This window comes from Lygodium microphyllum, chromosome 6 (assembly GCF_053477565.2).
Source record: "Lygodium microphyllum isolate KBCC chromosome 6, Lygodium_microphyllum_v1.1.10, whole genome shotgun sequence".
Classification (NCBI taxonomy): Eukaryota; Viridiplantae; Streptophyta; class Polypodiopsida; order Schizaeales; family Lygodiaceae; genus Lygodium; species Lygodium microphyllum.
The window spans coordinates 175,253,480-175,267,917 of NC_141140.1; positions in this window are offsets into that span (position 1 = coordinate 175,253,480).

The following is a 14,438-nucleotide window of genomic DNA, read 5'->3' on the forward strand; positions in this document are numbered from 1 at the left end:
TTTTGTCTTGGCCCAACTATAAAACCGCTTGCATGTAGATCAGTGGTGTTTCACAACATAGAGGCAATGGAAATGGGCATCAAGAGTACACATTATCATCAAGAAATGGCTTCTCATGGTAGAGTTTATGATATGGACGTTGATCCATACAATAAGCTAGCAGTAACTGTTGGACAGGTTGGAAGTTATTTTCATGGAAGGTTACTACAAGTCTTATATTGAAACATGATTGGCTAGTATGTTAAGTTATTTGTCTTGTATGGTTTCAAGATAAGAAGCTCAACATGCTCAATCTTACTAGTGGGAAGTCTGTAAGATGCTTTAAACCAAAAGCAGAAGCTGGCGAGCCCATAAAAGTATGAACAACGAATTCCTTGTTGTAACCTACTCAATTTACTAAACATTTTGAAATTTGGATGGTGTAAAGAATAAGGCAAAAAAGGTGTGTGTGTTTTGGTGTTTTACAAATGGTGCATAAGATCAAATTGTTGTTGTTTTTACATGGATTTCTGCTCTATTCAAATAAGAAAGCTCAATATAATAAGGATTGAACCTTGTTCTTATTAAGGTTGACCACTTGAAGATAATTCAAAAAGCCACATCTCTTTATATCTCACTTTTTTTGTGTGTAGATTTGCCACTTTTGATCTTTAAGACATTGGGTTTGTGTACAATATTTGTCATCACAAATTCTCATGTCTTTTGCTCCTTTCTGTGGTAGGTTTGCATTGATCCTAGTGGGTCATATGTAGTTTGCTTGCATTATGATAAGAGCATGCACATACATGACATATCAAATGGAAGCCTTTTATCCTTGGGGCAAGGTCATGCTGAAGTAATAGCAAAGATATCTTTCATGCTTGATTGAAAGTGGCTAATATCGGTAAGTATAAGGTGGCCTTTAGAGTTGTATATATGCTGACCTTGGCTTCTTTACTAAAACATTTTCACTTGGTGCTGCTGATTTATTGTTTTCAAGCAGGCCAGTGGTGGAGACAGTTGTGTATTTGTTTGGAGGCTTCCTAATCTTTTGATCAAGATGATGCAGAAATGTTGCAGTTTACAATTCGAATTGCAAACATCCAATCCATCCATACTAACTGACTCAAAAGGGAAACTAAACAATACTTCTTCAATCCCCATGAGATGTCACAAGTCTCAAGCACAATAATTGGATACTTCTGGTACTGTTGTTACTATGGACCTCAGCTTGTAAGCAATACAACTCATGCATTCAAGTTCAATGTGTCTTGGTTGCTGCATTGGGCGCACAAACCAAGGTTACAGATGTTGAGATATCGAGCTCCACTCGTGATACGCCAGGGTGACCGTTGTGCATTTATGTCACCGACGTGTGAGTTGCAGATGCGGTTGGTACACCATCCATGAATAATAGCTAGATGACAGCTATCCTTATCTACTCTAGTTCGTGGCTCAGTTAGTATGCCACCTTAGTTAGTTGAGTTTGGTTTGAGACCCATATATAGGGTTCTTCTATTTCTTTGTATAAGAGTTCTTTTGGCTTACACAACTAAGAAGAGGAAAACTGTTTTTAGCCTCCACCTCTGTGTGTATTCCCCCATTGTGCAAGCAAGAAAGCTACAAGCGAGACTCCTTCCTTCTCTCCCACAATCTTGACATGGTATCAGAGCCTTGTTCGTGGTAAGGAGCTCAAGAAAGCAAGCCAAGCTCGCAATGTTCTGGTAAGAGGAGCAGTGTTGCTTTCATTTTCTATTTTGGGAGCAGATCTCTGCAGGTAGCACAGCCGGAAATTGCAAGAGTGCATTGTCTCACGTTGAGACGCCCTTCGCGGTGAAGCAAGAGGGCAGTATATGCTACGGGTGGGGGCTTTAGCCCTCGGCGACCCTGTTTTTTTGATTTGAGGCCATTTCGGGGCTTGTTTTGGAGGCGGAAGTTTTTTGCACGCACTCAGGAAAAGGCCCAGTTTTATGCTGTGCAACCACTGTTCTAAAGTTTGGTGAAAAGTTACTGTAGAAATTGCATCGTATGCATGTGCGCAGAGACATTGGGAGTTACAAAATCATCCTTGTTGCCTGTTGATGCGAAATCGTCACTAGGAAGAGTGACTGTGTGGTCAAAGACCACTTTCGTCAGTTTTGCAGATTTGCCCTTGTGAGGCTGAAGCTGTGTTCTTTGCAGTGACAGAATTTTTTGCAGTGTTCTGTAATGGCGTTTGATGCTCTTTCACAGATTGTCACTGAAAAGCTTGACAAGAACAACTTCCAAGCATGGAAGTTTAGAATGACGAATTTCCTTATGGGAAAAGGATATTGGAAATTTGTTGCAGGAAATGAAGAAGAACCAGTTCTTCCTGATGTTCCCAATCAACAGCAAATGCAAGCATTTAAAGCATGGCATGAGAGAGCCAGGAAAGTTATGTATTGGCTGTCTATCAGCATTTCAGACTCTATGATTGTGCATATTCAAGATGCAAGTATGCCAAAGGAGGCATGGGATACTTTGTCAAAAATGTATAGCACAAATACGCAAGCTAGGAAAATACAGCTCAAGCAAGAGTTGCATAATGTGCAAAGAGAAAATATGAGCATCAATGACTACCACATGAAGGTGAAGAAGATTGCAGATGCACTTGCTTCCATTGGGTCGCTAGTGGAAGATGATGATTTAGTTTCTGTGACCTTGAATGGTCTAGGAAAGGATTATGCGCAGTTTCGGACATCCATTTCAGTTCGTGAAAGATTTCCTGATTTGAAGGAGTTGATTGCTCTTCTAATTTCTGAGGAGCAGAGAAATGGTGGTGCATCTTCTTCAGGAGGAACTTCAAAAGAAACTGTCTTCTACTCAAATGTTGGAAGAGGTAGAGGCAAAGGTAGAGGAGGTCAATCTGGAGGCCGTGGTAGAAATCAGAATATGCAGCAAACTCAAGAAAACCAGTCCTATGGAGGAGGACGTGGTAACTCTAGAGGCAGGGGGAGCCAAAGAGGTCGTGGTGGATGGCAAAGAGGCCAAAATGCAAATAGTAATGTTGAATGCTACTATTGTGGTAAAATGGGTCATATGGCTAAAGACTGCTATAAAAAGCATAATGACATCATGAATGGAAAACTGCAACAAGGGAACTATGCATCTTCTAGTAGACAAGGTGATGACAGAAATGAGCATTTGTTTATGGTGCAGCACATGAACAATTCTGTGACAAGTGTAGAAGAAAGCAATGATGTATGGTATGTTGACTCAGGTGCATCAAACCACATGACAAGTCATGCAGAATGGATGGAGGATGCAAGGAAAATGGAAAAACCAGGATTTGTGGAGACTAGTGATGATATTGCACATCCTATTGTGTAAATTGGAAAAATACTTTGTCTATGCAGGATGGAAAAAAGAAATACCTGTCCGATGTATTTCATGTCCCGAATATTACCAAGAATCTGGTTTCTGTTGGTCAAATGGTTGAGCAGGGCTTGCAAGTCAGATTTAATCCTCATGGATGCTTTGTTGAGGATATGAAAAATAAAGGTCGCTTGATAGCAAAAGGAAAGAAGAAGGGCATAATGTTTACGTTGGATGCAGACATATCTGAATTGAGTGCAGCAATGTTTGCACATGGGACTGGTGTAGTTGCAGATATTGATATCTGGCATAAACGCATTGGTCATGTTAATGTACAGCGACTTAAATCAATGCATGCCCAAAATATTATTGCAGGATTGCCTAAATTCAAGGTTGCAGAAATACATAAGGTATGTGAAGCTTGTCAGTTTGGAAAACAGGCAAGGAAACCATTTCCTATACATGTTCAAGAGAGTGAGAAGCCATTGGAATTAATCCACTCTGATGTGTGGACTACTAAAGCTGCATCTCTTGGAGGCTGTCATTATTTTGTTACTTTTATTGATGACTATAGCAGAAAAGTTTGGGTGTATTTTATGAAAAATAAAAGTGAAGTTTTTGGGCATTTCAAAACTCTTAAAGCTATAGTTGAAAAAGAAACAGGCCTGCAAATAAAATGCCTAAGGTCAGATGGAGGGGGAGAGTACCTCTCAAATGAGTTTGCAAGGTTCCTGCAGGAGCATGGCATAAAGCAGTAATATTCATGCAGTCATACCCCTCAACAAAATGGAATTGCAAAAAGGAAAAACATGCATATTGGAGAGGTATCTCGTGCCATGCTCAACAAAAAAGACTTGCCAGATTTTTACTGGGCTGAAGCAGTTGCTACAACAGTCTATATAATGAACAGGACTCCCACTGCAGCAATACATGGGATGACTCCAGAGGAGAGGTATACTGGTAGGAAACCAGATATTTCTCATTTGAAAATTTTTTGTTGCATTGCCTATGTACATGTGCCAGATGAGTTGAGATCCAAGTTGGATCCAAAAGCTGAGAAGTGCATCTTTATTGGTTACTCTCTGCAGCAAAAAGGGTGTAGATGCTATAACCCTTCTACTCGTAAGTTTACAGTGAGCAGAGATGTTGTTTTTTATGAGATGAGTAGCTGGTATAAACCAGTAAATGTGATTGATGATGTAGATGCACAAAATGGTAATGCTGCACAGAATTCACAACAGCAGTCACAAAATATTAGTGGACCTGGAGCGTCCTCTAGCAATGGTTCACATTCTTCGCCATGGACAGACAGATTGAGATCAGGAGAATCTTCTCAAAGCAATGCAGATAATGGTATGCAGGTATCACAAAAAGGAAAAGAGAAGGTTGATCAGCCCATGTTTGATATGAATGCAGGTCACTCTTATGTGGGTGGTGAATCAAGTGGCTCAGAACAGAGCATTGATGATGAGTTGGGTATTCCTTCTATTGTTACACCTGGAGCAAGGAAGACCAGGGATGTTTTGAGAGCACCTGGGAGTGAACCTACTTTACGCAGGTCTACGAGATCTAGGTATCATGTGGATAGGCTGAAATATGATGGATTTACAACCATTCACTATGCATATATGGTCAAAGTGATATAGGAACCAGAACCCACTTCTTTTGAGCAAGCCATGGGAAAGGAAAAATGGGAGAAAGCCATGGATGAAGAAATGGATGCCTTGGAAGCAAATGCTACATGGGAATTTGGTGCGCAGATCGGACGCAGGTAGCTCACGTAGTGAATTCCCAAAGGTCCCCAAGAACAAAGTACTCTACTTTTTAGCACAAAAACCAATGTAAAAGCAAGCACGACATGAGACAAGAGACAAATTGGGTTGAATCTCCCCCATGCCTTGTGTGAGCGCTTCACAAAGCATGTATTTAATGTATATTTCCAATCTTTTTGCTCAAAAATAGCCCAATTACAAAAATATGACAAGCTTTTAGCTTTTGAGTTTGCTTTCTACCAAAAATAGGAAAATAAAGCTAATGGACGGTGCCCAAAGAGTCTGGCACGCCCAATCTCAATGTCCAAATAAAAATAACATATCCAGGCGCATAAGCGCATACAAAATAATAATAAATAATCGATGTCCCTATAGACATAACAAAATATAGGCGTGGCGCCTATCAAAATATAGTCGAAAAGTCGAAAACCCGCTAGACTCCAATGCTTTCCTCCGCCACTGCTGCTATCTCTACACATCAACTGAAGCATTCACAATCGTTAGTAAAATAACACAATTAAACCGACAAAAGTGAATACCTAGCAGTCTTCAGCTACATAAATAAATCAACTGGTTAGAAATAAATCCTAACCTTAATTTATTACGAGTGCGCACTCTAAACTCATAAACGTTTATTAATTTAATATGCATTTTGCGGAATCACCCGCTATGGAATCACCCATGTACACACTAAATTAATGAAACGCCCGAAAAGGACAGGCGTCCCCATCAACTTCTCGCACAAAGAATCCTCTTTGCGTATGAGCCCCGGTCATCTAAGTTTACGGAATCCACCGTAAAACCTCACGGAATCCACCGTGGAATATGCCTCCTGGCATCATACCCCCGGGGTGGGATAGCAATTGACCTCAATTGCTATTAGCTCAATGTGGAGCTAACAGAGTGGGGAAAGCATTTAGGTCTCTAGCGTGCATCCATTGTGCTTCTTCTACATGATGGTTCTTAAATTTCACGAGATATCTAGAGTACCTTCGGCCAGTTCTAGTGGTCATGTAATCAGTGTCTATGATGGCTTCTGGTTCAAGGATTTCAGTTTCTTCTTCTAGTAAAGGTGGGTTTTCATAGACAGGGTGGATAGGTAATTGACCTTTAAATGGTCTCAATAAACTAATATGAAATGTATTATGAATTTTCCAATGAGATGGCAGTTGTAACTTGAATGCATTATCATTAATCTTATGAATGATTCTAAATGGTCCGTAGAATCGAGGGGCTAATTTAACAACTGGATGTCTATCTACACTTTGCAGTCTACGCTTTTCTATTCTAAGCCAAACATAATCATCAACTTTGAAATTCATGGCTTGTCTTTTCTTGTTGGCTTGTTTGGTATATGATTGTTGGGCTTTAGCAATCATATCCTTTACCTCATCAAAAATAGTGTTATGCATAACAGCAATATCATCGGCACTTTGTATTCTATTAGACAAAGATGCAACAGGTGTAGATAATCTATGTCCATAAATAACTTCAAAAGGTGCTTTCTTTGTAGATGTGTGCGGTGTATTGTTATATGCAAACTGTAATAAATGTAAATGAGTATCCCATGTCTGAGGTTTAGAGATAGTGTATGCACGTAAAAGATCTAGAATGGTGCTATTTGTGGCTTCTGTTTGTCCATTTGTTTCTGGATGAAATGCAGATGAGAAATCAATCTTTGTGCTTAGATTTGCAAACAGTGTAATCCAAAAATTATTACAAAATCAAGAATCTCTATCTGAAATGATCACTTTCGGCAATCCATGGTTAGTAAAAATAGTTTTCAAAAATAACTGTGCTGCTTGTGATGCTGTTAAAGTTTTCTTACATGCAATGAAATATGCTTGCTTACTAAATCTATCTACAATTGTCCAAATCATGTCATGGTTAGATTTAGTATTTGGTAAGCCAGTAATGAAATCCATAGATATATGTTCCCAAGGTTTAGATGGAATAGATAAAGGCATTAATAACCCATACTGTTTACCATGATGTCTTTTTATTCTTTGACAAATCAGACATTCAGAAACAAAATTAGACACATCTGCATCCATATGCGGCCAATAAAAATCTTCAGTTAACATGCGTAATGTAGAAATGATACCTCTATGACCTTGATATGGGGGACAATGAATTTCATTCAAAACAAAAGATCGGAATGGAATAGTAACACACAGTCTCTTTTCAAAGAACATGAATCCATCATTATATGACAATGAATCAACAGGAATGAAATTATTTTGAACTAATCTTTGCCAATCAGAATGAAAAGTAATATCCTGGTGATATGTGTCTTTCATAGCAATCAAAGAATCAAAAGATATGATAGAAATGTTATGAATTGCAGGTCTTCTACTCAATGCATCAGCAACTACATTTTCTTTTCCAGGTTGGTATTGAATGATAGGATGGAAACTTTGAATGAATGAAGCCCATTTGATATGACGGTCATAAATTTGGGGTTGGCTAAGTAGATGTCTAATGCTTTGCTGGTCAGTCTTTATCATGAATTCTGAACCCATTAAATAATGCTTCCATTGTTTCAATGCTTGTACAACTGCTAAGAGTTCCTTGTCATAAGTGGAATATTTAAGCTCAGAGGGTTTCAGCTTAGAACCAGAATATGCTATTGGATGGTTGTCTTGCATTAGCACGGCTCCTATTCCTGATCCGCTAGCATCGGTCACAACTAAAAAGAATGGTCTATTAAAGTCAGGCAATTGTAGGACAGGGGCTTTGGTCAATGCACGTTTGAGTAAATCAAAGGATTTCTGTTGGTTTTCAGTCCATTGATAAACAATGCCTTTCTTAAGAAGTTTGGTCAATGGTAAAGCAAGTAATGAGAAATTACGTACAAACTTCCTATAGAAACTAGCAAGACCAAGGAATGAGCGTAGTTCATGTACATTTTTAGGAATAGGCCAATGCAATATTGCGTCAATTTTCTTAGGATCAACTTTTATTCCTTCTTTTGATACAATATGACCTAGATATTCTATTTCTGTCTTAAACAATTCACTCTTGTCAGGATTTGCAAACAATTGATTTTCTTTTAGTAATTGAAAAACTAATGATAAATGCTCATAATGCTCTTTTTCACTTTGACTGAACACTAAAATATCATCAAAGAAAACAATCACACAATACTGATATTTTAGAAAAATACAGTTCATCATTCTACTGAAAGTGGCAGGTGCATTAGTTAATCCGAATGGCATAACTAAGAATTCGTAATGGCCAAACTGTGTCCTGAATGCAGTCTTAAATATGTCGGATCTATCTAACCTCACCTGATGATATCCAGATTTAAGATCAATTTTACTAAATATAGAAGATCCTTGCAGTTTGTCCATAAGTCGTCAACTCTAGGTATAGGATACCTATTCTTTACAGTGATCTTGTTTAATGCTCGATAGTCAATACACATCCGATAAGTATTATTCTTTTTCTTGACTAAGAGCACAGGTGCACCGAATGGAGAACTGCTAGGTCGAATTAAACCTCTATTTAGTAATTCTTCTACTTGAGTCTGGATTTCTTTTTGCTCTATTTGATTGTGCCTATATGGGGCTTTGCAAGGTGGTTGTGTGCCAGGTATTAGGTCAATTTTATGGTCTTCTGGACGTGATGGAGGTAAACCTGGTGGTAGGTCTTCTGCAAAACTTAAAATACGCAAGAAATTCCTTATGCCTAGGGTGCATATGAGTTTCTTTTGCGTGCAATTCATTCACCCAAATGAGATATGATTTAGTGTTCTTGCGTAGTGCACGTTTTGCTTGAGTATGCGAAAGCAGTGGAAACATATGAGATGCATGCATACCAAATAATGTAATAGATTTTCCTTGAAAATTTATATTCATTGTGTGTGTGGAATAATCTATATTGGGATTATGTTGGTGTCTCCATGGCATTCCTAGAATAATGTCGCTAGACTGTAATGGGACAACTAAGAAATTTCTTCTTTCAATATATGGACCAATTTGAATTTCTAAATCTTGAACTTCTTGTGTGCCATTGTACCTAGTACCTAAAAATGCAGCTTTTATGCGATAATGCGTAGGTACTGTATGCAGTTTCAATTCCTTTACCAATTTTGCTGAAATAAAATCATGCGTACTACCGTCATCATGCAATATAATTCTTTCTTTTCCATGCACCATACATTTCATAGTCAACAATGAATGTAAAGTAGGCATACCTGGTAAAGTGTCGGAAGTAGTAGTAGGATCATCTTCTTCTTCAGTGAAATCCGGCATATCCTCATGCTCGTCCTCGTCCATAGCTCCAAGGTAGTTGATATGTGCTGATGGCTTCTTTGAATGACAATTTGCTGCGAGATGCCCTGGCTGGTGACACTTGTAGCATACGATGTTCTTGGCTTTGGTCACATTATTTGCAATGGCTGGGAGTCTGGGTATATTTGGATTTGCTTGTTGGATAGGCTTAGGATTTGGATTGACAGTGGATGGTAATGCAGGTGGTTTAGGCCAATTCTTGAGGAAAGATGGTGATGAAAAACGACCTGGATTAAACCTTCTGAAATTTGAATTGAATTGTTTAGATCCATAATTACCGTTTGCTTGGAATGACTGCGGTCGTCGATCTCTTCCACGTAACTTATCTTCAGTGTCGTGAGCTAAGGAGATGGCATCTTCAAGGGTAGCAGGCTTGAACATATTCACCTCAGCGTAGTAATGTCCAAGAAGTCCAGACATGTACTTCCGCTTATGGGTCGTCTCTGGTACGTCTTCAAGCATGCGTAGCTGTAGGAGTGCATTCCAAAAACGCTCTGTATACTGTGGAATAGGCTCACGATCGCGCTGTTGAAGTAAATCCCATTGCTTGATTGCCTTCTCATGAAATTGCGGTGGTAGAAAAATTTGCATGAACTTCTTCTTGAAATCTTCCCATGTAGCAGGACATTCTATACTCTTGCGGACTACAGTCCACCAAAGTGATGCTCTATCTATCAGATGATTAGTAACACACTTGATTTTATCTTTCTCAGGATAAGTTTCCTCATGGAAATAGTCATCAAATTGGCTAATGAATGATAAAACAGTCTTTCCTTCTCTTATGCCATTGAAAGTGCGAAACTTGAAACTTCGTTTACTTATCTTGGATTCCTTGCGAATGGTTTGTGCTTCAAGAGTGGCGTCGATGATACGGCGAATCAGATCTTCAGCTTGAGGTTCTTCTTTATCAGTGGACGCTCCTTGTAGCTTTGTCAATTGCGCTTGCAAGGCTTGCCTAGCTCTTCGCTTTTCTTCCAATTGCAGCATGATAAGATCCAGCTTTTGTTCCATGGTAGGCTCGGGTAGATCGTCTTCAGCCATAGGATCATCCATATGTGGGGTAGTCATCCTGTAAAACTCAACAAACCTTTCTCACTCAAAATCAGTTAGCGGGATGAGCGTAGCTCAAATTTGGGGTTACAAGGCTATGTATTTTTGGGTATTTTCTTCTTCAATTTTCAGAAATTCTGAAATATTTCTGTCTCCGTTTGCTGAAAGTACTTCAACGAACTTGTAGATAGGTAAAACAGCTTGCTGCGAACAACTTTCCAGTTCTGAGTTTTTGCAAACGAACAAGTCTTCTATGAGTTTTAAGCACTAGTCAGTTCTGATTTAGTCTAACTTGCAGAGTTGCAGACTTAGCAGACTTGCAGAGTTGTTGACTTGCTGGACTTAGCCGACTTGCAGAACTTGATTCCAAGTGACTTACTGAACTTGACTTCTGGAGCGCAGGACCCGGAGTTTACAGACTTGTTTGCCTTAACTGAATGAAGTGATTTAGCTTAACTTAAAGAAGTTAAGCTTAAGAGCTTGATGCAGGCCGTCGTGAATTTCGTGAGGGGGGGGTCCGTTTTTTCCGCCGGAATTTTCGGGCGCCTCCTCTTGTAGGTCGATTTGAAGATTAGAAGCTTTATAAGCTTCTTAAGCTTTGTCTTAAGCTTTTAAACTAAGCTTTTTGAAGAAAGAGATATGGCTTTCTTACTGTTTATCACGACTTGTTCATGGAGTTGAGGGAGTGGTCCTCCGCCGACAGAGAGTGGTCCTTCGCGATCTCATAGTAGAAATAGGGGTTCTTGATCGTTAGAAGTCTGCCTGTATCGACGGTTCGCGACGAGATTGACTGTAGAGGCCGTTTGTTCCTGGAGCTCCGCCTTCGCCCGAGATTGGTAGCGATTGGAAGCCCTTGATCTCTGCTCCGCTCTGATACCACTGGTGCGCAGATCGGACGCAGGTAGCTCACGTAGTGAATTCCCAAAGGTCCCCAAGAACAAAGTACTCTACTTTTTAGCACAAAAACCAATGTAAAAGCAAGCACGACATGAGACAAGAGACAAATTGGGTTGAATCTCCCCCATGCCCTGTGTGAGCGCTTCACAAAGCATGTATTTAATGTATATTTCCAATCTTTTTGCTCAAAAATAGCCCAATTACAAAAATATGACAAGCTTTTAGCTTTTGAGTTTGCTTTCTACCAAAAATAGGAAAATAAAGCTAATGGACGGTGCCCAAAGAGTCTGGCACGCCCAATCTCAATGTCCAAATAAAAATAACATATCCAGGCGCATAAGCGCATACAAAATAATAATAAATAATCGATGTCCCTATAGACATAACAAAATATAGGCGTGGCGCCTATCAAAATATAGTCGAAAAGTCGAAAACCCGCTAGACTCCAATGCTTTCCTCCGCCACTGCTGCTATCTCTACACATCAACTGAAGCATTCACAATCGTTAGTAAAATAACACAATTAAACCGACAAAAGTGAATACCTAGCAGTCTTCAGCTACATAAATAAATCAACTGGTTAGAAATAAATCCTAACCTTAATTTATTACGAGTGCGCACTCTAAACTCATAAACGTTTATTAATTTAATATGCATTTTGCGGAATCACCCGCTATGGAATCACCCATGTACACACTAAATTAATGAAACGCCCGAAAAGGACAGGCGTCCCCATCAACTTCTCGCACAAAGAATCCTCTTTGCGTATGAGCCCCGGTCATCTAAGTTTACGGAATCCACCGTAAAACCTCACGGAATCCACCGTGGAATATGCCTCCTGGCATCATACCCCCGGGGTGGGATAGCAATTGACCTCAATTGCTATTAGCTCAATGTGGAGCTAACAGAGTGGGGAAAGCATTTAGGTCTCTAGCGTGCATCCATTGTGCTTCTTCTACATGATGGTTCTTAAATTTCACGAGATATCTAGAGTACCTTCGGCCAGTTCTAGTGGTCATGTAATCAGTGTCTATGATGGCTTCTGGTTCAAGGATTTCAGTTTCTTCTTCTAGTAAAGGTGGGTTTTCATAGACAGGGTGGATAGGTAATTGACCTTTAAATGGTCTCAATAAACTAATATGAAATGTATTATGAATTTTCCAATGAGATGGCAGTTGTAACTTGAATGCATTATCATTAATCTTATGAATGATTCTAAATGGTCCGTAGAATCGAGGGGCTAATTTAACAACTGGATGTCTATCTACACTTTGCAGTCTACGCTTTTCTATTCTAAGCCAAACATAATCATCAACTTTGAAATTCATGGCTTGTCTTTTCTTGTTGGCTTGTTTGGTATATGATTGTTGGGCTTTAGCAATCATATCCTTTACCTCATCAAAAATAGTGTTATGCATAACAGCAATATCATCGGCACTTTGTATTCTATTAGACAAAGATGCAACAGGTGTAGATAATCTATGTCCATAAATAACTTCAAAAGGTGCTTTCTTTGTAGATGTGTGCGGTGTATTGTTATATGCAAACTGTAATAAATGTAAATGAGTATTCCATGTCTGAGGTTTAGAGATAGTGTATGCACGTAAAAGATCTAGAATGGTGCTATTTGTGGCTTCTGTTTGTCCATTTGTTTCTGGATGAAATGCAGATGAGAAATCAATCTTTGTGCTTAGATTTGCAAACAGTGTAATCCAAAAATTATTACAAAATCAAGAATCTCTATCTGAAATGATCACTTTCGGCAATCCATGGTTAGTAAAAATAGTTTTCAAAAATAACTGTGCTGCTTGTGATGCTGTTAAAGTTTTCTTACATGCAATGAAATATGCTTGCTTACTAAATCTATCTACAATTGTCCAAATCATGTCATGGTTAGATTTAGTATTTGGTAAGCCAGTAATGAAATCCATAGATATATGTTCCCAAGGTTTAGTTGGAATAGATAAAGGCATTAATAACCCATACTGTTTACCATGATGTCTTTTTATTCTTTGACAAATCAGACATTCAGAAACAAAATTAGACACATCTGCATCCATATGCGGCCAATAAAAATCTTCAGTTAACATGCGTAATGTAGAAATGATACCTCTATGACCTTGATATGGGGGACAATGAATTTCATTCAAAACAAAAGATCGGAATGGAATAGTAACACACAGTCTCTTTTCAAAGAACATGAATCCATCATTATATGACAATGAATCAACAGGAATGAAATTATTTTGAACTAATCTTTGCCAATCAGAATGAAAAGTAATATCCTGGTGATATGTGTCTTTCATAGCAATCAAAGAATCAAAAGATATGATAGAAATGTTATGAATTGCAGGTCTTCTACTCAATGCATCAGCAACTACATTTTCTTTTCCAGGTTGGTATTGAATGATAGGATGGAAACTTTGAATGAATGAAGCCCATTTGATATGACGGTCATAAATTTGGGGTTGGCTAAGTAGATGTCTAATGCTTTGCTGGTCAGTCTTTATCATGAATTCTGAACCCATTAAATAATGCTTCCATTGTTTCAATGCTTGTACAACTGCTAAGAGTTCCTTGTCATAAGTGGAATATTTAAGCTCAGAGGGTTTCAGCTTAGAACCAGAATATGCTATTGGATGGTTGTCTTGCATTAGCACGGCTCCTATTCCTGATCCGCTAGCATCGGTCACAACTAAAAAGAATGGTCTATTAAAGTCAGGCAATTGTAGGACAGGGGCTTTGGTCAATGCACGTTTGAGTAAATCAAAGGATTTCTGTTGGTTTTCAGTCCATTGATAAACAATGCCTTTCTTAAGAAGTTTGGTCAATGGTAAAGCAAGTAATGAGAAATTACGTACAAACTTCCTATAGAAACTAGCAAGACCAAGGAATGAGCGTAGTTCATGTACATTTTTAGGAATAGGCCAATGCAATATTGCGTCAATTTTCTTAGGATCAACTTTTATTCCTTCTTTTGATACAATATGACCTAGATATTCTATTTCTGTCTTAAACAATTCACTCTTGTCAGGATTTGCAAACAATTGATTTTCTTTTAGTAATTGAAAAACTAATGATAAATGCTCATAATGCTCTTTTTCACTTTG